This window comes from Gallus gallus, chromosome 18, assembly GCF_016699485.2.
Source record: "Gallus gallus isolate bGalGal1 chromosome 18, bGalGal1.mat.broiler.GRCg7b, whole genome shotgun sequence".
Taxonomy (NCBI): domain Eukaryota; kingdom Metazoa; phylum Chordata; class Aves; order Galliformes; family Phasianidae; genus Gallus; species Gallus gallus.
Window position 1 is genome coordinate 472,470 of NC_052549.1, and position 26,590 is coordinate 499,059.

At 55.5% G+C, this 26,590-nt stretch overlaps 1 long non-coding RNA gene across 6 annotated transcripts; it reads right to left on the minus strand.

The window, feature by feature from the left end:
* Nucleotides 1-11,041: 11,041 nt before the first annotated feature.
* LOC121107167 lies at nucleotides 11,042-17,697 on the minus strand. 6 transcript variants are annotated; one of them, XR_005840809.1, is made up of 5 exons: nucleotides 16,075-16,663; nucleotides 15,323-15,959; nucleotides 14,848-14,963; nucleotides 13,075-13,285; nucleotides 11,042-11,895 (listed from the first exon to the last, which is right to left on the minus strand). It is a non-coding gene; the product is annotated as an uncharacterized LOC121107167 (long non-coding RNA). The 6 variants fall into 6 exon arrangements; XR_005840812.2 differs by lacking the exon at nucleotides 11,042-11,895 and having other exon boundaries at nucleotides 12,805-13,285; nucleotides 14,848-15,501; nucleotides 15,648-15,715; nucleotides 15,821-15,959; XR_005840810.2 differs by lacking the exon at nucleotides 11,042-11,895 and adding an exon at nucleotides 17,637-17,697 and having other exon boundaries at nucleotides 12,805-13,285; nucleotides 14,848-15,959; nucleotides 16,075-16,258.
* Nucleotides 17,698-26,590: the final 8,893 nt, after the last annotated feature.

Sequence of the window (26,590 nt, forward strand, 5' to 3'; positions counted from 1 at the left end):
AGATGCTAGATATCTCAATTCTTGCTGAACCACGGAGGGGAGTCAGCAGAACTGCCACCTTGGACTTCCGGAGAGCAAACTTGAACCTCTTTAGGACCATGGTTGAGAGGTTCCCTTTGGAAGTACTTTTGGAGGGCGTGGGAGCCCAGGAAGGCTGGCAATACTTTCAGGAAGTAATTTTAAAGGTGCAGGAGCGGATTCCACAGATTATGGTCTGTGGAAGAGTGGGCAAGCTACTTATGATGATTACAGGTACGTAGCAAATATGTGCAGGGACAAAATTAGAAAAGCCAAAGCCCAGCTAGAACTGAGCTTGGCCACCAAGGTAAAGGGCAACAATAAATATTTCTGTAAATACATCAACAGCAAGAGGAGGGCTAGGGAGTAATCTCCATCCCTTCTTGGATGCCGAGGGCAACTTGGTGACCAAGGATCAGGACAAGGCTGAGGTACTTAATGCCTTCGTTGCCTCAGTCTTTAATAGCAAGACTCATTACTTCCTGGGAAAACACAGTCCCCTGTGCTGGTAGATAGGAATGGGGACCCGAATAGGCCATGGCATAATCCACAATTAGATGGTTTTTGGACCTGCTCCAAAAGCTGGATGCCCGAGTCCACGGGGCCAGATGGACTGCACCTTACCTCAGTGCCAGGGTAGGTTATGGGATGGATAATGTTGGGATTAATTAAAGGTCAACCAGGGGATCAGGCCCAGTCACAACTGGTTGACGACCGGTAGATCCTGTTGACACAAGAACTCGCCCCACGCCACCGTGGCCAGAGGGACTCCAGCAGCAGCAGCAGCAGGAGCAGATCCCGTGGAGGGAGGAAGCAGGGGGCAGCTGGGCCTGCTGTGCACATACACAGATAGACATGTAGATACCTTGTCACTGCTCTTCTGCCTCCACTTTTCTGGGGGACTGGGAGTTTTGTCTTCACACAGGAACTCCGCCACAGCAGCATTTTCCAGTCCGTGGCACCTTGATCCCAGGATGTGCTCCGCACCGTGCTTCTAGGGCATCAACATCTGCTGTTGCACAAAGGCCCCTGAAAGGAAAAGCACCCTTGCACGTTTGCACTGCTCCCACACTCCCCAGAACTGTCTCTCAAATCTCATAGAACACAGACTCTCTCAGACTCTTGACTGCAGCCCAGTAGCACAGCATCCCCTCTCTCACTTCATGAGCCAAGAGGCCATAGTTTGTCTCCCTTTTTAAGCTTCACAGACCCAATCAGGCAAGAACTTCGGTTTGCCCATCCTGCAGCCAGGAATGCTCCAACCTGAGGGGGGAGTGGCCGTGAGAGCAATGTCTCTGTGCAAGTGCAGCTCGTTCCTCCCCTCTGACAGGGGCAGAAGGAGTGAGGCAACAGACAAAAGCAGAAAGCGTCTGCATATCCCTCGTGGCTCTAATTTCCTGCCTCACGCTGGGAAACGAGCTGAGCCGCTGGGCCTCTCCGTTATGCTTAGCTCTGCAGCTCGGACATCATCTTTACACTCAGCTGTTCCTGTGCATAATGCTCCACACAATGACCCTGCAGAGCCCAAAAGCCTGCCTGCCTGCTGTCACTCACCTGGAGGTTGCAGGGTGCTGTGCCTCCTGGCTGGACCTGCTGCTGCTAGCTGTCACTTGCAAGACACTGAGAGTCCACCTGCTTGGAACTGCAGGCAACAAACACAAACAAGAAAGAAGGAAGAAAGGATTCTTTGATGTCACAGGCTTTCCCAGGCTTCATTAAAACACGTTCTGCTGTGGAGCACACCTGCAAGCATTTCACCTGGGCAAAAAGGGGTGGAGCCTGGCTCCAGCCCTCCCCACCCTCATTTAAGGGCTGCCTGTCTAAGGGGAAGAATCTCTACTTCTCTCCTACTAAGGGGAGATCTGCTCTGTGCTAATACTTTCTGAGTCCTGTTCTTCAGAAAGGGGTCTTTGTTTACTAGCTTGAGTCCTTCCCCATTCTTAGGAAAATTAAAACACAGGAAAGCAGCTGGATCAGCTACTGCCTTTCACTACAGTTACCATTTTAGGTTAGGGATCAAGGTTGAACTGTACAGAGGGAGTGCAGCCACAAGGCTCTGGCTGTGCCGGGCCTCCCACCAGCCCGGGCCCCAAAGCAGCCCCAACTGTGCCTGGTCCTCCTCCATCCTGGGCCCCAAAGCAGCCCCACTGTGCCTGGTCCTGCTCCATCCTGGGCCCCAAGGCCCTGGCTGTGCCGGGGATCCCTTTGATCTGGGAAAAGAGCAGGCCTCAACTGTTCTAGGCCCGACTCCAGCTCGGGCCCCTCCAGTGTAGCCCGAACTGCACCCGGTCCTCCTCCATCCTGGGCCCCAAAGCAGCCCCAACTGGGCCTGGGCCTGCTTCATCCCGGGCCCCAAGGACCTGGTTGCGCCTGGGCCCTTTTTGTCTGGGCCCAGAGGAGGCCTCAACTCTGCTAGGCCCCCCTCCAGCTCCGGCCCCCCCAGTGCAGCCCCAACTGAGCCTGGTTCTCCTCCATCCTGGGCCCCGAGGCTCTACCTGTGCCTGGGCCCCCTTCCTTCTGGGCCCACACGAGGCCTCAACTGTGCCAGGCCCCCTCCAGCCTGGGCCCCGAGGCCACCACTGTGCTGGACCACCCTCCGACACAGGCCCTGCCCCAAGCCCTGCCCCCTGTGGACAGCTCTGCTCTTTGCCTGCTTGGTTTTTGTTCTCTCTTCACTCTTCCAGGTTGACTGGATGAGTTTCAATGGGGCCGAGTGTCGGGTCCTGCATTTTGGTCACAACAAGCCCAGGCGTCCCCCCAGTCCTCCTTGGGGAGGAGTGGCTGGAAAGCTGCCTGATCCCTGAAAGGGACCTTGGTGTGCTGACGGACAGGTGGCTGAAGATGAGCCAGCAGTGTGCCCAGGTGGCCAAGAAGGCCAATGGCATAACCACAATTCCTGGCTCAGGAATGGTGTGGTGAGCAGGACTAGGGAAGTCATCCTGCCCCTGGACTCGGCACTGGCGAGGCCTCACCTCGAGTCCAGTGTTCAGTTTTGGGCACCTCAGCACAGAAGGGCCGTTGAGGTGCTGAAGCAGGTTGAAAGAAGGGCAACAAGGCTGGGGAAGGCCTTGGCCAATATGCCCTCTGAGGAGTGACTGAAGGAACTGGGGCTGTTTAGTGTGGGGAAAAGGAGGCTGAGGGGAGACCTGATGGGCTGGCTCCCTATTCCACCCAGGGAGCTGGTTCAGTCACCATCCCTGAATGTGTTGAAAACCAGGTGGTGCTCGGGGACATGATTGAGCAGGGGCTTGTTAGAGTTAGGCTGGTATGGTTAGGTTGTGCTTAGACTTGAGGGTCTTTAAGGTCTTTGTGGCGACAAAAACTGCAACCATCTCAAGCCCGGGGGAAAGGGGCTGACCCCAACGGTCACGCAACCCCCCTGGGGGGAGGGGCTCCCCTAACTGCCACTCTCCAGCTGTCATGGCAGGTAAGGCAGCAGGCTTCCCCTGCTCCCATGCTTCAGCTGGCCCCAGCGCTCCAGATCCCACCCCTGTGCCCCAGATCTCACCCCAGCGCCCCAGATCCAACCCCTGTAACCCCAATATCACCCCTGTAACCCAGAGCTCACCCCAGTGTCCCAGATCCCACCCCAGCGCCCCAGATCCCACCCTAACAGCCCAGATCTCAGCCCAGCGCCCCAGATCCCACCCCTGTAACCCCGATATCACACCCGTAACCCAGATCCCACCCCAGCGTCCAGATCCCACCCCAGCGCCCCAGATCCCAGCCCTGTAAGCCCGATCTCAGCCCTGTGCCCCAGATCCCACCCCAGCGCCCCAGAGCTCACCCCAGAGCCCACCCCAGAGCCTACTTTGGCCTTTCCCCACAGAGAGAATCCCTCGAGGAGCGCTGACGGTGCCTCTGACACCCGACGCCATCTTCCCTGAAGCGACTGTGCCGCCACCGGACCCCGCCTGGATGCAGCCCACCATCCGCGGACCGATGCCGGTACCACCCCAAGCCCTCCCTGTCCCCACTGCCACCTACCTGGCGCCTCAGGCCTCTGTCTGGCCTGGGGTACCAGGTGTCTGGGGACAGGCAGCGCAGCTCCCCCCTGGGGGGCTGCCCCCAACTGGGGCTCAACTGCCACCTGGGGGCCTGCCCCCAACTCTGGGGCTGCACTTACCGCTGCTGCAGCTGCTACCTGGGGGGCTGCACCCAGCTATGGCTCCCCCCACTGCCCCTGCTCACTGCTGGGGACATCCCCTGCTGGCAGGGACGCTGCTGCCCCAGCAGCCGATGGGGCTGTGGCCTGGGGCCGTGTTCCACGGGGAGCCCCCGCAGCCCGCAGGCACCTGCCTGCCGCAGGCCCCCGGCCGCCCCGGCCCCCCGCCAGTTCTTTTGCAGGTACCACCACTGCAGGAGCAGGTGCTCCCCGTGCCCTGCACCCTGCCCGCCACCTGGGAGTCGCCGATGGAGCCCTTTCAGGACGCCGTGGTGCTCACGGAGGACCAGGGGCACCCAGCGCCCACCGACGGGTGCCCCCATCCCGCCACGGCTCCGCTCGGCTGCAGCACCGCAGCGCTGGACTCAGGGGGTGAGTTTGGGGGCTGCGGGGCGTGCGGCAGGCTGTCCGCACCGGGTGGCTGGGGGAAAGCTGGCATTGCCCCACTGGGGATGTCCTTGCTTTTCCAGCAGCCACAGCGAGCGCAGACATCCCGGAGGACGTGGCGGACATCCAGCATCTCCTGGCATGGCTCAACGACGGTGAGTTTGGGGGCAGCAGAGCTGGCGGGGGGTTGCTGGCACCCACCCACCCACCCACACTGGGTGTGGGAAAGAAAGCTGGCATTGCCCCACTGGGCATTTTCTGCCTTTTCCAGAAGTGACATCCAAGACAGGCATCCTGTACGACGACGCAGACATCGATGACCTGCTCACGTGGATCAACAACGGTGAGTCTCTCTCGGAGGGGCAGCAGAGCTGCTGGGGGGGTGTCTGCACTGAGTGGGCGTGGGAAAGCCGGCATTGCCATTGCCCCGCTGGGCATTTTCTGCCTTTTCCAGAAGAGACACCCAGCACCCGCAGACTTGACAACAATGATGTGGAAATGGACCGTTTGCTCACCTGGATTGACGGTGAGACTGTGCTCCGCAGAGGTGACCCCCAGAGGTGGCTGCCTGCACCGAGTGGCTGTGGGAAGGCTGCCATCATCGTTCGGGGGGATGTTCTTGCTTTTTCAGAAGCGGCTCTGGAGGTCCCCCAGCACAAGCAGGACCTGCCCGGTGTCACAAGAGAGGGGACCAAAGCCATTGCAAACAGCTGCCAAACGCAAGAGCTGATGCAGCGCATCACTGCCACAGAGCCACTGAGCCCTGATGTCTCCAGCAGCCTCGACTCCTCTTCTTCCAGCACAGAGCACTCGGACTCCTCCGGGGCCAGCAGGGAGCTGAGCAAAGAGACACATCCTGAATCAGGGCTCCTCAGCAACTCGCTCTGCTGGCAGCCAGCATCCCCTGAGCTGCCCGTGCCGACGCCCCTGGCTGCCCCTGCGCCTCCGTCGCCCCGCACTGCACATCTGATGGAAGAGGCGCGGCGGAGGCGGCCCCGGGTGGTTCTCACCCGCCTGGCACTGCCGACCCCCCTGGCTGCCCCCGCACCTCTGCTGCCCCGCACTGCACGTCTGATCCAAGAGGTGCAGCGGAGGCAGCCCCGGGTGGTTCTCACCCGCCTGGCACTGCCGACCCCCCTGGCTGCCCCCGCACCTCTGCTGCCCTGCACTGCACGTCTGATCCAAGAGGTGCAGCGGAGGCAGCCCCGGGTGGTTCTCACCCGCCTGGCACTGCCACCCGGATTCATCTCCTGCCGGCTGGCAGACATGCACCACAAAGACAGCACCGAGCCAGCCAAGTGCCCAGCGCCCGCCTGCACCACCACTAACAGCAAGAGCACCGGGCACGAGCAGCACACTGGCAGCGGCCCAGCCACAAAGAGGAAGCTGCCGCGCTGCCACGATGGCCCAGGCCACAAACACCGGCGCTAGGCCAAGCTGGCTGTGTCAGCACGGTGGGCGGGCAGCAGGAGGACTGTGCCCTGATGGGGTGCCCATCACAGCCCAACAGCGGCTCGAGCGGGAGCGCACCAAGAAACCGGCCCACTTGCTGGAGCAGGAGACGTGGCCATAGCCGACCAAGACGGCTCCCTGGAGCCCTGGGCTCCTCGCTGGCCCCCACCATGCCCAGAGAGCAGCGGCAGTGTTCCGGGGGCACCAGCACCGGCCCCAGCCCTACCCCTCCAAAACTGGGCTGTCCACAAACGGCATCTTGGGCTGGGGCAATGCGGGACTCTGAAGCTGATGGACCGCCAAAGGGTTGGACTGTCAAAGCTTTGGGGTGGGAAAAGAAGGCTGGGGGGTGGGAAGAGGGTGGGGAGGGGATGGTTGCGGGGTGGGGAATGGGTGGGGGGAGGGAATTTGGGGTGGGAACTCTTTGGGTGAGAACTTGGGGTGGGAATTCTTGGGGTGCTCGGATCTTTTTGGGGTTGGAAATGAAATGGCTGTACTGTGATATTGTTGGGGTGGGAATCCGGGGTGGGGGGAGGGAACTCTTGGGGTGGGAATTCATGGGGTGTTGGGATCTTCCTGAGGTTGGAAATGGCTGTACTGAGATATTGTTGGGGTGGGAATCCGGGGTGGGGGGTGGGAATTTGGTGCTGGAATTCTTAAGGCACTGGGATCTTTCTGAGGTTAGAAATGAAATGGCTGTACTGTGATATTGTTGGGGTGGGAATTTGGGGGGTGGGGAACTGCTGGGGTGAGAAATGGCTGCCGTGGGAGATGGTTGGCATCAAAAATGATTGGACATTCTGTAACTGCTGGCATTGAAGATGGGGGGAGGGGGAGGGAATTCTGTGGGGTGGCAATTCTGGGGGAGAAATTGTACTCTGATCACGTTACACTCCCAAGTTGTTGGAATTTGGAGGAAGGAATTGTTGGGGTGGGAATTTGGGGGGCTGGGAGGTTTTCTGCAGAGGGAGGGAACTATTGGTGGGAGGGAGCGGGGGGAAGGGGGGAGGAGGGTGGGTTGTGAGCAATTGATTGCGGGGTGGGAAATTGATTAGAGGGTGGGAATTGTAGGGGGTGGGATCAGAAACAATTGTTAGGGTGGGAAATGGTTGGGAATATCGTCATTTATTTGCTGTGTTGTACGTTAAATTATTAAACGTATGGCGTTCGCTTTCCTACACCTCTGCCTGCAGTCGTTTGTGCAGCACTAAAGCCCCCCCCCAGGCTCCCCCGTGCCCACCTCCGGGGATGCTGGGGTGGCTGCAGCGAGCCAACAGCTCCTCCACTCTGAACATCTCCATCTCCATCGCTGCTGTCAACGTCTCTGTTGCCTTGTGCTGTTCCTGGGGAAGGAGATGGTCACGCAGTGAGCAGTGGGTGTGTTGAGCTGGGGGCACTGGGCAGTACTGGAGGCACTGGGAAGCCCACTGCAGGGCACTGGGAGGCTATTCAGGGCCGCAGACACCACTGGGGTGGTGCCAGGCAGCACTGGGGGGCACTGAGTTTGCACAAGAAGACTCTAGACAATACTGGGAGGCAATGGGAGCTTAGTGGGGAGCTAAGCAATCCATTTCTCCCGTGGGGGAGACTTTCTCCTCGGGGGTGACCCCCCCAGCACCGCTTGGCTCTGCCCTGGGCACTATGGTCCCCGCATTCCCACCCTGATGCTGTCTCTCAGTGACACATTTGTCACCCACAGACTCACCGGGGGTCCTGAGCTGGGCTGGGGGGGGTCCTGTGAAAGCAACCCCAGTGACAGCCCTGAGCCCTATACGGCACACATCCCGGAAAACCACCTTTCATGCTGCCAAGATCAGCTTCAGCTCATCACCCTGGGACTCCAGCGGGGGGCTCTGTGGAAGCTTCCCCTGTTTCCAGCTCCTGCTACCCCGTCCTTGTTGACCATGCTTCATGCTCTGGCATACACCTGGAAAGGTGAACTCGGCCATGGCCTAGGAAGAGCTCTGCTCTTTCTTTCTTAGCAATGCCTCTGAACATCTTGAAAGCCAGGAGGAAGAGGCCATGGCTGAAAGTCAGAGAGATTCTGGCAGCACAAGGGACCGTTTCACAAGAACAAGCTCCACACAGTCTACGGGAACACCATTTCTTAGCTGCTCTCCTCCCTGCCCCAGTGGCGGTCACACTTCATCATCTCCACTTGACAGGCTGGAGCAGCAGCAAGTTGTACTGCTGGGTTTCTGAAGGCCCTTTTAACCTCCCGAGGGAAGAAAACAGCCCGAACAAAAAGGGGGCAGCGGGGCTCTCCCTAGGACACCACTGGTCTCAGCAGAGTTCACAGGGACTTCAAACGCACAAAGCACCCACAAAAGCATCCCAACAGCTCCAACAAGGAAGCAAAACAAACCCAGGACGCTCTGCAGGGCTCCCAGCTCTTAGGAGCTCACACCTGCTCCGTGGACACAGCATGCACAGAAACCGCACCTCCCCTCTTCCCCATTTCTCCCCCTGCCATTTCTACAGCCATTTACAGACACTGGGGAAAGGCAGCGTAAGGCTCGTGGAGAAGACTGGGTGGACATGACATTTCTCACTCCCCTGCTGCCAGAGCACTGCTCGTCTACAGGACCACTATTTCTCAAACAAGCACCAACCAAGCACGGCAACAAACAACTGAAACAGCACTTGCCCAGCAAAACAACCAGCCTGCCCAAAGACCTCTCCTCAGAGACTTGCCCAAAAGGCCACAACCATTACTCCCACGTGGCAGGCTTACTCACAGAACAGCAGCCTTCTCGTCACCGTGCATCACCAGGACACAAGCAGCCTGCTGGGGCAAGGAAGGCAATCTCTCCTCAGCATCTCACCACACACGTTCCCTCCGCACTGCTTTCCTGCACAGATACAAGGACAAAAGCCTCACTTCATCCGAGCAACGACTGGCAGCAACTCCACAAAATCCTCCATGCCAAAGCAGCTCCTGCAGATGCACAACGGAGTCCTCCACAAGGAACACGAGCTTATGCTGCAGCCTCTGGAGAAGCAAGCTGCCTTTGTGGTGCTTGCTCGGGAGGCCTCCTTTGCATCACCTCCCAGCCACAGCAGGAGAGCTTTTCTTCTACATATCCATGCACCTCGGTACCTTTTCCCAAGTTCCAAAAAGCCAAGGAAGGCAAAGCAAAATCACCTGAAAAGCCGAGAAACAAAGAGGAACACCCTGAAGGAGGGAGAAAAGAGTTCCAAGAATGGGAAAGGGAAAAGTATCAATCACCACATCTGAACATAACAAAGGTATTGCAACACAGGAGCAGCAATAAAGCAAGACTGACAAAAGAACGTCAAACAACAAGGAAAACAGAGCAAAGCAAAACAAAGACACGAAATACAAGAGTCCAGCACATGAACTCAAGACAGCATCATCGCAAAGCCAAACACAGGAAAACAGGCCCACTGCCCCGCCACAGGCATACACTGATCTAGATCACTCCGTGACAGCCAGCTAACACAAACGGGAAGGAAGTAGGAAAGCAGTCTTTTTGGACTTCACAGGCTTTCCTCCTCATCAAATCTTGTTCTGCTCAGGAGCAAAAAGAGGGAAGCAACTCACCTGGATGACAAAGGGGTGCAGCCTGGTTCCACCCCTCCCTCACCTCATTTCAGGGCTGGCTGCCCCAAGGGAAGGATCACTGCTTCAAATTCTGCTCTTGTTTAGTATGGTGTGAGCCCTCCTCCTCACAAAGGGGTAAGCAGTTCCATCTTCATTTACTGGACTGAGTCCTTTCCGCTCCCTGGCTAAGGGAAAACTGTGCCTGTGATAGCCTTGGTCTACAGTTGCCATTCTGGGTTAACCAGTGGTACACTTCCGTTGGAGGCCTGGGTCAAAGGAGGTCCCTAAGGGCCAGCTGGGTCTGGCCCCTCTGGCTTCAAGCAGCAGAAAGGCTTACAGTAGCAGCTGATAGCCGACGGGGGATACCACTCTGTGTAGAAATGGGGGTACTCAGAGCTGTGTGAACTCCTTGGACAGGCCAAACAGCGTGGAGGTCACTTCTACTGGTAGCTGTGCAATTCAGGAATGAAGTCTGTTGCTCAGCTCGGACGCCTGACAGCATTTTGTGTGCTCCAGCAGCTTTACTCTGAGCAGTGTATTGCTGTCAGGCAGACTGGGGTTTCTTTACCACTACCTCAGCAGGAACAAGACTAGAAATACGGTCCGTAAGTGCACTGCAACTGAACAGAAAATGGTCTGGTTTGGCTGTAAGAATAGTGTATTTGAGGGATTTTTGGTGGATGTGGGCTAACAGGACAACTTCTGTTGGTGACTGGTTTCTGGGAAGGAGAACAATTACACTTGGTTTTAGGGAATCAGCCCGGGATTCAAGCGACTCTTACTGAGAAAAGGGAAAAGGGAAAGCTTCTGTGGGTAAGAACATTATTTGGCGAGCTGTTGTAAGAGCGATGGAAATCTCTCTTGTTGTAATAAGAGATGGAAAAAAGCAGGGGAGTTACCTCGTAGGAAAAAAGAGCTCAGGGAGCTTGAGACAGTGTCTCAGAAAAGGCGTGCCTTTGCTTAGGATTGCTCTGTGTCTGAGTTTTCCTTGCTATTTGTGCATGAAGCCCTCAGATGGGAAACCCAGCCTCCCCCTCCAAGTGAGGACATTGCCCTAGCAGCCCCTGCGGCTTGGCCCGAAACAAAGGGAAAAAAAAACAAATAACCAAAGCAATGCAATGCAATGCAAGGCATAGCAACAGAGAAAGAAGCATAAAAGAAAGAAAAGATGTTAAATAGCAAAAGGAAAAGCAAAGGAAAACCACACGACATGGAAAGAACAAAGACAAAACAACTCTTGGGATGGAATCAAAGAATGCCCTCAGGCATCTGTCCCCTCCCCTGAACCTTCCTACGTCCCAAGAGTTTCTGCCCGGTGGGACCACGTGCAGGACAGCAGGCTTTGGCTTGATGGGCTGCAAGGCCAAAAAAGGGCGGCTCCAGGCCCCCCAGAGGATGTCACAGCTGACATCACCCACGCTCCTGGAACCTTTGTGCTGTTACAATCAGTTTCCATGACGATGACGGGCCGTCCACAAGGACAGCTGGCAGATGTTTACAGGCACCTCAGCTGGGAGATGCACTGCCCGCAGCCGCTCGCCCTGGCAGAAGACAAGCTCGCCCTCATCCCCTGCTGGATTACGGTTAAGTGCTACTATTTAGTCTTACTACTAACTGCGGACCGTTACCCTTTGGCATCAGATTGGCGGGTTACTGCATTAGATAAGGCTTCACGTGGAAATGCTACCAAGTTCAGTCAGTGCAAAGGCTGAAGGAAAACCCCTAAGGATTGGCTTAAAGGTTACTGTTAGAGGCTAGCGTTTAGGATGAAGAGTTACCATAGTAGGTTAGGATGAAGGGCTTCCCTTCAGTGACAGGTCAACGGTTACCACATCCGATTAGAGTTAACCATAACCAAAATGGGAATCCTTCAGGGCTACCCTTAGCTGTTAGGACTAAGGGTGGCCCTTACTTGATGAGGGCTAACCCTATCCCTGTTGCATTTACAGAAAAAGATAAGGGCTACCCATTAGGAGGGTTAAACATTACCTGTGTGCAGGGCAAACAGATTGTAAGGCAAATAGGTAAAGGACCAGAGAGATGAGCGCGTTTCCAAAGGAGGAATGACATAAAAAGCTTACCCGTACCCTGGGCGCGCAGAAGGGCTCCACTAAGGGTGACCTCCAGATAGAGATCCTTCCTCCTTGGGAGTCAGCCCTTACATGGGGTCTAGCAGGGCTGCAGCCAGGGTCCACCCCTTACGGTCACTCAGGTCAAACTGCCATCACCTGTGCCCCTGCAGCTGACTCAGCACTCGCCTCAGGTAGTCAAACAGGGGTCAGGCTGTGATTATACAGTTCCCATACACCTGTGTGATTTAGAGTTCAGACTTGTGGTTTATACATTTGGATTAGTGTTAGGAGCTAAAATTTCTAGTACAAGAGAAAGGAAAAGAAACGCTACTAGGAAAAAAATACAGTGCAAAGAAATGAACAGCAAAAAAAAAGAAAAAGAGCACCAAACTGAAAAAAAGAACAAAAAACCCCACGCACATCAAAGAAAGCCAACAACAATAAATGAAACAACAACAAACACCAAATTCAAAAACAAGCAACCAACGATAACAGAACAGAATACACTCTCACGGAAAAGCAAAGATGACAACAGAGTCTGGAAGAGGCAAAAACTCAGCATCTAGGCCTGGGAAGATGACATAGAACAATCTACATACACCAATGCCGAGAAAATGGGGCAATAGGCCCGCGTGGATCCAGCCAGCTGGAGAAAAAGCCACAAGAGCACCACAAGGGAAGAGGCAAGGAGGCCCAGGAGGCGTGGACCCACCTGGGAAACTCCAAGGAGCTGCAAATGCATCAAGCACGGCAGGAAAGCCCAGAGAGGAGGCTGCAGTTCAAGAAGCCAGAAAGGAACAGACAGAACAGAACAATCAAGGGAGAGAGCACATCAGGTAAGTGAAGGCAAAGGAAGAGCAAGGCCGGGGCAAGGGGACAAGGAAGGCAAAGCCAGGTAAGGCAACCAAGAATGAAGAGCAAGGGAGAAACTCCAAGCAAAGCCAAGAACCATCCTCTGAAAAGGCAAGGAATGCTCTCCTCTGGGAGGAAGAAGCTAATGCAAAGAAAGAAACAGCTAAGACAAAGAGCCAACAAAACAGACACAAAGACAATGGAAAGCAAAGCAAAAGGCGCACTACTGAAAAGCAATAGGAGGAAAAACAACCAAGCAAGGAAAACAAAGCAAACAAAACAAGGTCACCATCTCGTATTCCATTCATTTCCTTTACTCGTGTACAGCATGGCAAAGCAAAGAAACCAAACACAGTAAATAGACAGCAACTCTCATCACACAATATCTGGCTGCCACAGGACTTGCAAGGAGTGACACCAAGTTTTCTCTCTCTAGTCAGCACACAGAAGTTACTTCGGCTGCCTTTGCAGGAGAAGAGAGCCATCTCTTGCCATGCAGGGAGGGAGGACGTGGTGTATTTCTAGCATCAAGTTACATGTGGTCAAGTCAGGTGATGACATACCTGCTCCCAGCCTGAATCGTCACCCTTCCTTAACGCTGTCACTGAAAGCTTGCTGCTACTGTGTTAGCTGATTCTTGCCAGCATTCCCTCCTGATGAGTTTCACATACATCAGGGCTTGGACAAGTCTTACTGACGAGGGCATCAAAATTGGCATCTGGCCGCAGTGATCTTCTGGACACTAGCTTTTCATTACACGTGAAGCAATCTTTCCTGCAAGATATGAAGAAGGAGAGAGAACAATGCTCAGTCTGTGGCAAAAAGAGAAGCGTGTGTCCCAACACTACCACTGTTAGAGAAAGCACTCCTCATGACTCAAGTTTTACAGAAAAGCTGGAACGAGGCTGCTCAGCTACTTGATCTGGCTGTTCAAAGAGATTTAAAAAAACAAACAAAACAAAACAACCAAACATGCATCTCTTTGCATCAGATTCAAAGGTGTGCTGATTCCAAGTGTGTTGAAGCAGTCTGTTTTTAGAGTCCCTGTAATATAGAGTATTATAGTCTGTCTTTAGAGTTCTATAATATGGAGTACTATAGAAGTCCTACTCTGCACATTATTTTTGCCCTTAATCCAATGGCAGGATTTGCACTGAGAAAGGAGGCATTTCTGATGCAGATTACAATGATGGCACAGTCCTTCATAGGACCCGTAGGATGAAACAAAGATTCAGAAACCCACTCTGGAATTCAGGCACTCATTACTGGGAAAACTCAAGCACAGTCTTGTCCTTCCTAACGTTTTGTTCTCAGTTAATTAATATGTTAGGCTCACCTGTCGTTTTTTTCTCCTGTAAAACAAAGAGGTGTCACTTGCTTAAACGCCACTGATTACTTTATGGACAACAGTGTTCTTGTTTCTTCCTAATGACAAGGGTATTTTTGCTAATTGCTCAGCAGAATTTCCACAGGCGCAGTGTGCTTCAACTAAGTGTGACCTCCGAACACAGGCAGCCACCATCATCAGAAATTAATACTTACAATGACTGCCTTAACTGTTTTTGCTGAGCCTTAATTGTTTTTGCTGAGCCTTAATTGTTTTTGCCTTTGAGAAAACAGGAACTTGCAGTTGAACAAGACAAGAAAAGCACTCTGTACTTCATTGTACTCTTCATTTTCCTCTTGCCCCACTGATAACTACAGAAGGCAAACATGGGTAGCTTGGCCTTGAATGCCTCCAGGGATGGGACACCCACAGCCTCTCCAGCCTGTCCAGGTCCCTCTGGATGGCTTCCCTTCCTTCCAGACTATCGACTGCACTGCCCAGTTTGTATCATCTGCAAACTTGCTGAGGGTGCACTCGATGCCATTGTCTGTGTCACTGATGAAGATGCTGAGGAGCACAGGTCCCAAGACCAACCCCTGAGGGACACTGCTTGTGATCAGCCTCCACCCTGGCACAAAACCATTCGTCACAACCCTTTGGCTGTGTCCAGCCAGCCAAATCCTACTCCACTGAACAGTCCATCCTTCCAATCTATACCTCTTTAATTTAGAGAGAAGGATGTGCTGAGGGACCATGTCAAAGGCTCTGTAGAAGTCCAGGTAGATGATATCCACCACCCTTCCCCCGTCGACCAAAGCCATCACTCCACTACAGAAGGCCACCAGATTGGTCAGGCACAATCTGCTCTTGGTGAAGCCATGCTGGCTGTCTCGGATCTCTTTGTCTCATGTGTGCCTTAACATAGCTCCTAGGAGGATCTGCTCCATGATCTTCCCAGGCACAGAGGTGAGGCTCACCAGCCTGTAGTTCCCCGGTTCCTCCTTCCTACCTTTCTTAAAAGTTCCCAGGATCCTGTTGTGATTCATCCACACGCAGACATTCTGGAAGACAAGCATCTGAGACTGGCCAAAAGTGGAACAGGACGACTGTTTGCTGAGGGCTTATCTTGCAAAAAACATTTTAAACATTTTTCATTTTTCCAAATATCAGTTCAGCCTCCCACTTCTTTCTCTAAAGCAGATAATAACATTTATGTCTGACCCTGAAATTCCAAGTGAAATGAATTATACACCCAGTGGTGTGAGCTGCCCAGAACAATCACTGAAAGACTATTCGGCCTTCTTAAAGGACACAGGGACCATCAAGTCCAACCCCTGGCTCCCCAAAGGACCACCCAAACTCAAACCCTGTGCCCAGGGCACACTGCCAGCTCAGATTCAAGTTGTCAGCAACCACAACGCCCAGATCCCTCCCTTTTGGCAGGGCTGATCTCCAGCCCCTCGCCCCCCCCACGCTGTACGTACAGCCAGGGCTGCCGCATCCCAGGTGCAGAACGCAGCGCTTGCTCTTCTTCGTGCAGATGGGGACCACCCTCACATTTCTCCACATCTTGCTGCAAGGCCTCTCAACCCCCAAGGCAGTCAACATTCCTCCCAGCTTCACAGCAACCACAAACTTACTTCATACAACGGCCACATCTTGACTGGAACCAACAGAGAAAGCATTACAGAGAAATGGCCTTCTAATGGACCCCGCAGAATTCCACTGCTGACCAGAAGGGCAGCTGTCAGGCCATGGCTTCCCCTCGTCCCACACAGCCATCTTGTACTTGACATGGGACATTCTTACCGTCACATCGCCACGGCCTTACGATGTCATGAGCCACCGCCCTGACAACCGCTAGAAATACGGGAACCCTGACAACAGAACACCAGCTGAGATGCAAGCCAGTGCAACCAAGGCAGGCCTGCTTTGGAAGGCCAACATTCTAACTGGAAAAAATGCTCTCCTGCACTACTTACTTTGGTGCATTCTTTGCAATGCCACGGAGCTCAGTCTGCAACACAGGCAGACACTGCACTGAGCAGAATACAGTCACGTGGAAATGCCCATTTGCATTTCTTTCTTTTTTAAGCACGTTGCCAACCAAGAAAAAGCCTCCTGTGGGATACAAATAAATTCGGCCTCAGGAGTCCTCTCCTTAGAGACTCTGCACAGCGCACTCTGGGGCTCTAAAGGGTCTCTTGCCAAAAGCAAAGCAGCCAGTCACACTCACATGAGTTCAGGGTGCCTTCGGAGCTCAGAGAGCTTCAGCACTTCAGTCCTGCGAGAAGAACTCCATCTGCAGCTTAAAACCACGGCTTGATGCAGGTTCTTCAGAGGAAAGTGACTGAACTTGGATTAGTGGAGGTGAAGCCTGAGCCAGCAGTTCTCCAAACTGCCTGGACGCACTTCTCTGCCTGAAAAATAGATAACCTCATTGCACGTACTGCGAAAAGACAGCTAGACACCGTACCGTTCTGTACACTTGCACTGCGTTTGCAAGGATCTGACCAAGGAAAAAATGGTTTCTTCTGCAGCTAGCCAAAACAGGGGCTTCTTGGAGAGAGCAACAGCATGCACACACTGCCTGCAAGCCCCCTGGCATCCTTCTGCTGTGCTTATGGAGCACCTGGAGCAAGCAGGCACTGACTGCATCGCTCGTGGGGGCTACCACTGCTCAGATAACAACCGAGGGCGTGAAGAAATGTGGCAGGAGGAGCAGTGCATTCATAACGCAGCAACAAAGACTGGAGCACTGCTCAGACAGGTAGCAGAGCTCCTTCATTAGTGGTCACTGTTAACCCCATCCAGTCAGTGCTGAGCAAAATGAGGACTCTGCAAACTGCAGGTAATATTTCCTGCTGGCTCAGCTATAGTCATTTATGCAGCTTTTAGGGTGGTTTGGTGTTTTTTTCTTTCTTTTTCTGTTCCTTGCTTTTGGTGAGGTGCTAATAATTCGTGCAAACTCCCCCATACACAACCAATCTCCATCAGATGATGAGATAAGCCCCACTTCTAGCTATACACTGTTAAAACGTGAAAATAAATCTGTTCAGAGATTTTGCGATGCATATGCATGCAACAAGAAAAGCAGAGGCAGGGAAAAGAAGAGCTGGCTTGCATGGCAGCAGGTGAGCAATGAACCAGGGAAAAACACTTGGCTGTAACATTCACACCCGTCTCTCATCCCACCTAAGACCCAGAACACAACAACTTCAAAGTAATACTCTAACTGATCCCTACTGTATTGAGCCTCTAGACTGTCTCTGCTTCTCTGCTTCTGTAATTTAAGCTTCTTTTGTATCGCTGTTCAGCAGGCAAACCTCACCCTAAGAAGACAATACGCAAACTATGGGTGGAGTATGTATGTAGCCAAATCAGTAAAAATGCGTTTGATATGAGACAACAAACAGATGTGAGACGATGCTGTCTGAAATGGACCCATACTGACTTGAATATACGTACCAAAACACTAGAAATCACGTTTTTACCATATTGGAGTCTTTCCTGTTCCATCACTTAAGCTGTGTACAAAGCTCTGGGATGTCCCGTGAACCAGCAGGCACCTGCAGCCCTATCCCTTGGCATTACGCACAGGAAAAGAAATGGCACAGCATGATAGCTTATCCCTTAGTTCACTTAAAGAAAAGCAAGCATATCCTGAATTACTGACAATCACCAAGCTTGAGCACCTTACGGATCAGGATGTGACATTGCAGCTCTTCTCTCCAGCAACCAGAAGAGACAAATAGCAGGGGAATCATTGATTCAAAGGTCTGCAAGAGAAATACTCACCTATGGAGAGCAGGAGACAAATCCAGCCTAGTTCAGGTGCAGCTGAAAGCTGTCGTCAGCCAAAGCCTCAGCAGTCACCAGAATGCAAACAAAGCTATTCTTCGTCCGTTCATTTTTTAAGTTTTTTAAGTTAAACACAATGCCTGCCATTAAAAAAATAAAAACAACAAAAATAATCCTAAGTGGCTTTTGTTGGAATCAAAAAACAGGAGAAAAATCACTTGGAAATCACAGAAACGAGGTGGAATGACTCACACAGCTGGAGTGCTGTGATGGATGGCTAGCGACTTTTCAAAAGAGAGAGGCAAGGCAGGAAAGGCAGTGGTGCAGCCCTCTACGTTAAGAAAGAATGGGAATGGCTGGAGATGAAGGATGGCGATGATAGGGTTGAGAGCTTCTAGGTCAGAATAAAAGCAAAGGCCAGTAAGACTGACCTTATCGTGGGAGTGTGCTACAGGCCACCCAACCAGGATGAAGAGGTGGGCAAGACACTTTAGAGACAGCCGCATGAGGTCTCAAGGTCTCTCCCCTTGTTCTTGTGGGCTATTGCAAAGTCCCAGACATCTGCTGGATTTATAATACAGCAGATAGGGAACCGTCCCAGAGGTTCCTCGAGTGTGTGGGAGATCACTTCCTGACACAGCTGGTGACGCAGCCAGCAAGGGGAAGCAAAATCCTGCTGTTTGTTAACAGAGAAGGTCTTGTGGGGGATGTCAAGGCTGGAGGCCGCCTGGGGCAAAGTGATCGTGAGATGCTAGATATCTCAATTCTTGCTGAACCACGGAGGGGAGTCAGCAGAACTGCCACCTTGGACTTCCGGAGAGCAAACTTGAACCTCTTTAGGACCATGGTTGAGAGGTTCCCTTTGGAAGTACTTTTGGAGGGCGTGGGAGCCCAGGAAGGCTGGCAATACTTTCAGGAAGTAATTTTAAAGGTGCAGGAGCGGATTCCACAGATTATGGTCTGTGGAAGAGTGGGCAAGCTACTTATGATGATTACAGGTACGTAGCAAATATGTGCAGGGACAAAATTAGAAAAGCCAAAGCCCAGCTAGAACTGAGCTTGGCCACCAAGGTAAAGGGCAACAATAAATATTTCTGTAAATACATCAACAGCAAGAGGAGGGCTAGGGAGAATCTCCATCCCTTCTTGGATGCCGAGGGCAACTTGGTGACCAAGGATCAGGACAAGGCTGAGGTACTTAATGCCTTCGTTGCCTCAGTCTTTAATAGCAAGACTCATTACTTCCTGGGAACACAGTCCCCTGTGCTGGTAGATAGGAATGGGGACCCGAATAGGCCATGCATAATCCACAATTAGATGGTTTTGGACCTGCTCCAAAAGCTGGATGCCCGAGTCCACGGGGCCAGATGGACTGCACCTTACCTCAGTGCCAGGGTAGGTTATGGGATGGATAATGTTGGGATTAATTAAAGGTCAACCAGGGGATCAGGCCCAGTCACAACGGGTTGACGACCGGTAGATCCTGTTTGACACAAGAACTCGCCCCACGCCACCGTGGCCAGAGGAGACTCCAGCAGCAGCAGCAGCAGGAGCAGATCCCGTGGAGGGAGGAAGCAGGGGCAGCTGGGCCTGCTGTGCACATACACAGATAGACATGTAGATACCTTGTCACTGCTCTTCTGCCTCCACTTTTCTGGGGGACTGGGAGTTTTGTCTTCACACAGGAACTCCGCCACAGCAGCATTTTCCAGTCCGTGGCACCTTGATCCCAGGATGTGCTCCGCACCGTGCTTCTAGGGCATCAACATCTGCTGTTGCACAAAGGCCCCTGAAAGGAAAAGCACCCTTGCACGTTTGCACTGCTCCCACACTCCCAGAACTGTCTCTCAAATCTCATAGAACACAGACTCTCTCAGACTCTTGACTGCAGCCCAGTAGCACAGCATCCCCTCTCTCACTTCATGAGCCAAGAGGCCATAGTTTGTCTCCCTTTTTAAGCTTCACAGACCCAATCAGGCAAGAACTTCGGTTTGCCCATCCTGCAGCCAGGAATGCTCCAACCTGAGGGGGGAGTGGCCGTGAGAGCAATGTCTCTGTGCAAGTGCAGCTCGTTCCTCCCCTCTGACAGGGGCAGAAGGAGTGAGGCAACAGACAAAAGCAGAAAGCGTCTGCATATCCCTCGTGGCTCTAATTTCCTGCCTCACGCTGGGAAACGAGCTGAGCCGCTGGGCCTCTCCGTTATGCTTAGCTCTGCAGCTCGGACATCATCTTTACACTCAGCTGTTCCTGTGCATAATGCTCCACACAATGACCCTGCAGAGCCCAAAAGCCTGCCTGCCTGCTGTCACTCACCTGGAGGTTGCAGGGTGCTGTGCCTCCTGGCTGGACCTGCTGCTGCTAGCTGTCACTTGCAAGACACTGAGAGTCCACCTGCTTGGAACTGCAGGCAACAAACACAAACAAGAAAGAAGGAAGAAAGGATTCTTTGATGTCACAGGCTTTCCCAGGCTTCATTAAAACACGTTCTGCTGTGGAGCACACCTGCAAGCATTTCACCTGGGCAAAAAGGGGTGGAGCCTGGCTCCAGCCCTCCCCACCCTCATTTAAGGGCTGCCTGTCTAAGGGGAAGAATCTCTACTTCTCTCCTACTAAGGGGAGATCTGCTCTGTGCTAATACTTTCTGAGTCCTGTTCTTCAGAAAGGGGTCTTTGTTTACTAGCTTGAGTCCTCCCCATTCTTAGGAAAATTAAAACACAGGAAAGCAGCTGGATCAGCTACTGCCTTTCACTACAGTTACCATTTTAGGTTAGGGATCAAGGTTGAACTGTACAGAGGGAGTGCAGCCACAAGGCTCTGGCTGTGCCGGGCCTCCCACCAGCCCGGGCCCCAAAGCAGCCCCAACTGTGCCTGGTCTCCTCCATCCTGGGCCCCAAAGCAGCCCCCACTGTGCCTGGTCCTCCTCATCCTGGGCCCCAAGGCCCGCTGTGCCGGGGATCCCTTTGATCTGGGAAAAGAGCAGGCCTCAACTGTTCTAGGCCCGACTCCAGCTCGGGCCCCTCCAGTGTAGCCCGAACTGCACCCGGTCCTCCTCCATCCTGGCCCCAAAGCAGCCCCAACTGGGCTGGGCCTGCTTCATCCGGGCCCCAAGGACCGTTGCGCCTGGGCCCTTTTTGTCTGGGCCCAGTGAGGCCCTCAACTCTGCTAGGCCCCCCTCAGCTCCGGCCCCCCCAGTGCAGCCCCAACTGAGCCTGGTTCTCCTCCATCCTGGGCCCCGAGGCTCTACCTGTGCCTGGGCCCCCTTCCTTCTGGGCCCACACGAGGCCTCAACTGTGCCAGGCCCCCTCCAGCCTGGGCCCCGAGGCCACCACTGTGCTGGACCACCCTCCGACACAGGCCCTGCCCCAAGCCCTGCCCCCTGTGGACAGCTCTGCTCTTTGCCTGCTTGGTTTTTGTTCTCTCTTCACTCTTCCAGGTTGACTGGATGAGTTTCAATGGGGCCGAGTGTCGGGTCCTGCATCTTGGTCACAACAAGCCCAGGCGTCCCCCCAGTCCTCCTTGGGGAGGAGTGGCTGGAAAGCTGCCTGATCCCTGAAAGGGACCTTGGTGTGCTGACGGACAGGTGGCTGAAGATGAGCCAGCAGTGTGCCCAGGTGGCCAAGAAGGCCAATGGCATAACCACAATTCCTGGCTCAGGAATGGTGTGGTGAGCAGGACTAGGGAAGTCATCCTGCCCCTGGACTCGGCACTGGCGAGGCCTCACCTCGAGTCCAGTGTTCAGTTTTGGGCACCTCAGCACAGAAGGGCCGTTGAGGTGCTGAAGCAGGTGAAAGAAGGGCAACAAGGCTGGGGAAGGCCTTGGCCAATATGCCCTCTGAGGAGTGACTGAAGGAACTGGGGCTGTTTAGTGTGGGAAAAGGAGGCTGAGGGGAGACCTGATGGGCTGGCTCCCTATTCCACCCAGGGAGCTGGTTCAGTCACCATCCCTGAATGTGTTGAAAACCAGGTGGTGCTCGGGGACATGATTGAGCAGGGGCTTGTTAGAGTTAGGCTGGTATGGTTAGGTTGTGCTTAGACTTGAGGGTCTTTAAGGTCTTTGTGGCGACAAAAACTGCAACCATCTCAAGCCCGGGGAAAGGGGCTGACCCCAACGGTCACGCAACCCCCCTGGGGGGAGGGGCTCCCCTAACTGCCACTCTCCAGCTGTCATGGCAGGTAAGGCAGCAGGCTTCCCCTGCTCCCATGCTTCAGCTGGCCCCAGCGCTCCAGATCCCACCCCTGTGCCCCAGATCTCACCCCAGCGCCCCAGAACCCCCCCCCCCCCATCCCCCCAGACCCAGCCCACCCCAGTGTCCCAGATCCCACCCCAGCGCCCCAGATCCCCCCCTAACAGCCCAGATCTCAGCCCCAGCGCCCCAGATCCCACCACCCTGTAAGCCCCAGATACCCAGCCCACCCCAGACCCCAGAGCCAGCCCAGCCCCCCAGAGCCCCATCCCAGCCCCAGCCCCCCAGATCCCAGCCCCAGCAGCCCCAGAGCTCACCCCCAGCCCCAGCCCCCCCCAGAGCCACCCCGGCCTCCCCCCAGAGCCCAGAAGCCCTCCCCAGCCACAGCAGCCCGAGACAGCCGCCGTGCCTCGACACCTGACAGCCCGCCCACCCGGAGCCCCGCCAGGCCGCCGCCACCGGCCACCCGCCAGCGAGCCCGATCCCCCGGTCCGCCAGCAACCCGGCCCCCACCCCCAAGCCACCACCCCACCCCAGCCTCTGCAGCAGGCACTGGCCTGGGCCTGCCAGGAGTCTGGCAGACCAGGCAGCCCAGCTCCCCCTGGGGGGCTGCCCACCAACTGCAGGCTCACACCCCCTGCCGCCAGCCCCCCAACTGCCAGCAGCTGCCTGCCAGCCTCACCCTGCACCTGCCCCCTGCCAGCTCAGGGGCTCCCCCCCAGCAGATCCCACCCTGCCCGCTGCCCAGGGGACACCCTGTCCCCTCCTGCAGGCGATCCCGCCACCCCAGGCAGCCCACCCTGCCGACTGCCAGGCCCCGTTCCCACCCCGGCCCCGTCACCCCGTCCAGTCCACCCAGGTCCACGTCCCCCAGGCCGCCCAGCCTGGCCGCTCAGCCCTGTGCCAGTCCCACGCGCCAGGGCACCCCCAGCCACACCCGAGACTGCCTTCAGGGACCCCGAGCGCGACGGTGCTGACACCCACGCATCTCTGGACTTGGCAGGACCGCGGGCAGCCCAGCACGCGACGAGGGCCCAGTCCCGCCACTGCACTACCGCTCAGGCTGCTGGCTGCGGACAGCTGGGGCAGCAGCTGCAGCCACCGGGGGCTGCAAGGGGTTGACTGGGGGCTGCCAACGGGGCACCGCGCTGCAGGCACCGGGCTGGCATGGCCCCAGGCTCCTGTGGACAGCTGGCAGAGCGGCCAGCAGCCATGGGGATGTCCTGGGGCGTGTTCGGGAGGCAGCGCAGGCATGTGCCGCAGGCCGGCCGTGGCGCAGACTTTTGCAGGCCACCATGAGAGCATGTCCGGCCCTGCACACTGCACGCCACCTGACGCATGGATGGAGCCGGGTGTCACGGAGGACGGGCACCAGCACCACCAGGTGCCCACCCGCCACGGTGTGGCTGAGCAAGAGGAGGTGATTGCTGCCAGCGGCACTGTCGCACTGGCTGTTCCAGAAGTGGCATCCCACGAGTCCTGGCTGTCCAGCAAGCACGCTGAGCGCAGTCATCGAGGACGGGCGGACATCCAGCATCTCCTGGCAGGCTCAACTCGGTGAGGGGCAGCAGAGCTGCTGGGGGGTGTCTGCACCAGTGGGCGTGGAAAGCCGGCCCATTGCCCCGCTGGGCATTTTCTGCCTTTTCCAGAAGAGACACCCAGCACCCGCAGACTTGACAACAATGATGGGGAAATGGACCGTTTGCTCACCTGGATTGACGGTGAGACTGTGCTCCGCAGAGGTGACCCCCAGAGGTTGGTGCCTGCACCGAGTGGCTGTGGGAAGGCTGCCATCATCGTTCGGGGGATGTTCTTGCTTTTTTCAGAAGCGGCTCTGAGGTCCCCCAGCACAAGCAGGACCTGCCCGGTGGTGTCACAAGAGAGGGGACCAAGCCATTGCAAACAGCTGCCAAACGCAAGAGCTGATGCAGCGAATCATGCCACAGAGCCACTGAGCCCTGATGTCTCCAGCAGCCTCGGACTCCTCTTCTTCCAGCACAGAGCATCGGACTCCTCGGCCAGCAGGGAGCTGAGCAAAAGAGACACATCCTGAACAGGGCTCCTCAGCAACTCGCTCTGCTGGCAGCCAGCATCCCCTGAGCTGCCCGTGCCGACGCCCCTGGCTGCCCCTGCCGGCATCCGTCGCCCCGCACTGCACATCTGATGGAAGAGGCGCGGCGGAGGCGGCCGGGTGGTTCTCACCCGCCTGGCACTGCCGACCCCCCTGGCTGCCCCCGCACCTCTGCTGCCCCGCACTGCACGTCTGATCCAAGAGGTGCAGCGGAGGCAGCCCCGGGTGGTTCTCACCCGCCTGGCACTGCCACCCGGATTCATCTCCTGCCGGCTGGCAGACATGCACCACGAGGACAGCACCGAGCCAGCCAAGTGCCCAGCGCCCGCCTGCACCACCACTAACAGCAAGAGCACCGGGCACGAGCAGCACACTGGCAGCGGCCCAGCCACAAAGAGGAAGCTGCCGCGCTGCCACGATGGCCCAGGCCACAAACACCGGCGCTAGGCCAAGCTGGCTGTGTCAGCACGGTGGGCGGGCAGCAGGAGGACTGTGCCCTGATGGGGTGCCCATCACAGCCCAACAGCGGCTCGAGCGGGGAGCGCACCAAGAAACCGGCCCACTTGCTGGAGCAGGAGACGTGGCCATAGCCGACCAAGACGGCTCCCTGGAGCCCTGGGCTCCTCGCTGGCCCCCACCATGCCCAGAGAGCAGCGGCAGTGTTCCGGGGGCACCAGCACCGGCCCAGCCCTACCCCTCCAAAACTGGGCTGTCCACAAAACGGCATCTTGGGCTGGGGCAATGCGGGACTCTGAAGCTGATGGACCGCCAAAGGGTTGGACTGTCAAAGCTTTGGGGTGGGAAAAGAAGGCTGGGGGGTGGGAAGAGGGTGGGGAGGGGATGGTTGCGGGGTGGGGAATGGGTGGGGGGAGGGAATTTGGGGTGGGAACTCTTTGGGTGAGAACTTGGGTGGGAATTCTTGGGGTGCTCGGATCTTTTGGGGTTGGAAATGAAATGGCTGTACTGTGATATTGTTGGGGTGGGAATCCGGGGTGGGGGGAGGGAACTCTTGGGGTGGGAATTCATGGGGTGTTGGGATCTTCCTGAGGTTGGAAATGGCTGTACTGAGATATTGTTGGGGTGGGAATCCGGGGTGGGGGGGGGAATTTGGTGCTGGAATTCTTAAGGCACTGGGATCTTTCTGAGGTTAGAAATGAAATGGCTGTACTGTGATATTGTTGGGGTGGGAATTTGGGGGGTGGGGAACTGCTGGGGTGAGAAATGGCTGCCGTGGGAGATGGTTGGCATCAAAAATGATTGGACATTCTGTAACTGCTGGCATTGAAGATGGGGGGAGGGGGAGGGAATTCTGTGGGGTGGCAATTCTGGGGGAGAAATTGTACTCTGATCACGTTACACTCCCAAGTTGTTGGAATTTGGAGGAAGGAATTGTTGGGTGGGAATTGGGGGGCTGGGAGGTTTCTGCAGAGGGAGGGAACTATTGGTGGGAGGGAGCGGGGGGAAGGGGGGAGGAGGGTGGGTTGTGAGCAATTGATTGCGGGGTGGGAAATTGATTAGAGGGTGGGAATTGTAGGGGGTGGGATCAGAAACAATTGTTAGGGTGGGAAATGGTTGGGAATATCATCATTTATTTGCTGTGTTGTACGTTAAATTATTAAACGTATGGCGTTCGCTTTCCTACACCTCTGCCTGCAGTCGTTTGTGCAGCACTAAAGCCCCCCCCCAGGCTCCCCCGTGCCCACTCCGGGGATGCTGGGGTGGCTGCAGCGAGCCAACAGCTCCTCCACTCTGAACATCTCCATCTCCATCGCTGCTGTCAACGTCTCTGTTGCCTTGTGCTGTTCCTGGGGAAGGAGATGGTCACGCAGTGAGCAGTGGGTGTGTTGAGCTGGGGGCACTGGGCAGTACTGGAGGCACTGGGAAGCCCACTGCAGGGCACTGGGAGGCTATTCAGGGCCGCAGACACCACTGGGGTGGTGCCAGGCAGCACTGGGGGGGCACTGAGTTTGCACAAGAAGACTCTAGACAATACTGGGAGGCAATGGGAGCTTAGTGGGGAGCTAAGCAATCCATTTCTCCCGTGGGGGAGACTTTCTCCTCGGGGGTGACCCCCCAGCACCGCTTGGCTCTGCCCTGGGCACTATGGTCCCCGCATTCCCACCCTGATGCTGTCTCTCAGTGACACATTTGCCCACAGACTCCAGGGGTCCTGAGCTGGGCTGGGGGGGGTCCTGTGAAAGCAACCCCAGTGACAGCCCTGAGCCCTATACGGCACACATCCCGGAAAACCACCTTTCATGCTGCCAAGATCAGCTTCAGCTCATCACCCTGGGACTCCAGCGGGGGGCTCTGTGGAAGCTTCCCCTGTTTCCAGCTCCTGCTACCCCGTCCTTGTTGACCATGCTTCATGCTCTGGCATACACCTGGAAAGGTGAACTCGGCCATGGCCTAGGAAGAGCTCTGCTCTTTCTTTCTTAGCAATGCCTCTGAACATCTTGAAAGCCAGGAGGAAGAGGCCATGGCTGAAAGTCAGAGAGATTCTGGCAGCACAAGGGACCGTTTCACAAGAACAAGCTCCACACAGTCTACGGGAACACCATTTCTTAGCTGCTCTCCTCCCTGCCCCAGTGGCGGTCACACTTCATCATCTCCACTTGACAGGCTGGAGCAGCAGCAGCAAGTTGTACTGCTGGTTTCTGAAGGCCCTTTTAACCTCCCGAGGGAAGAAAACAGCC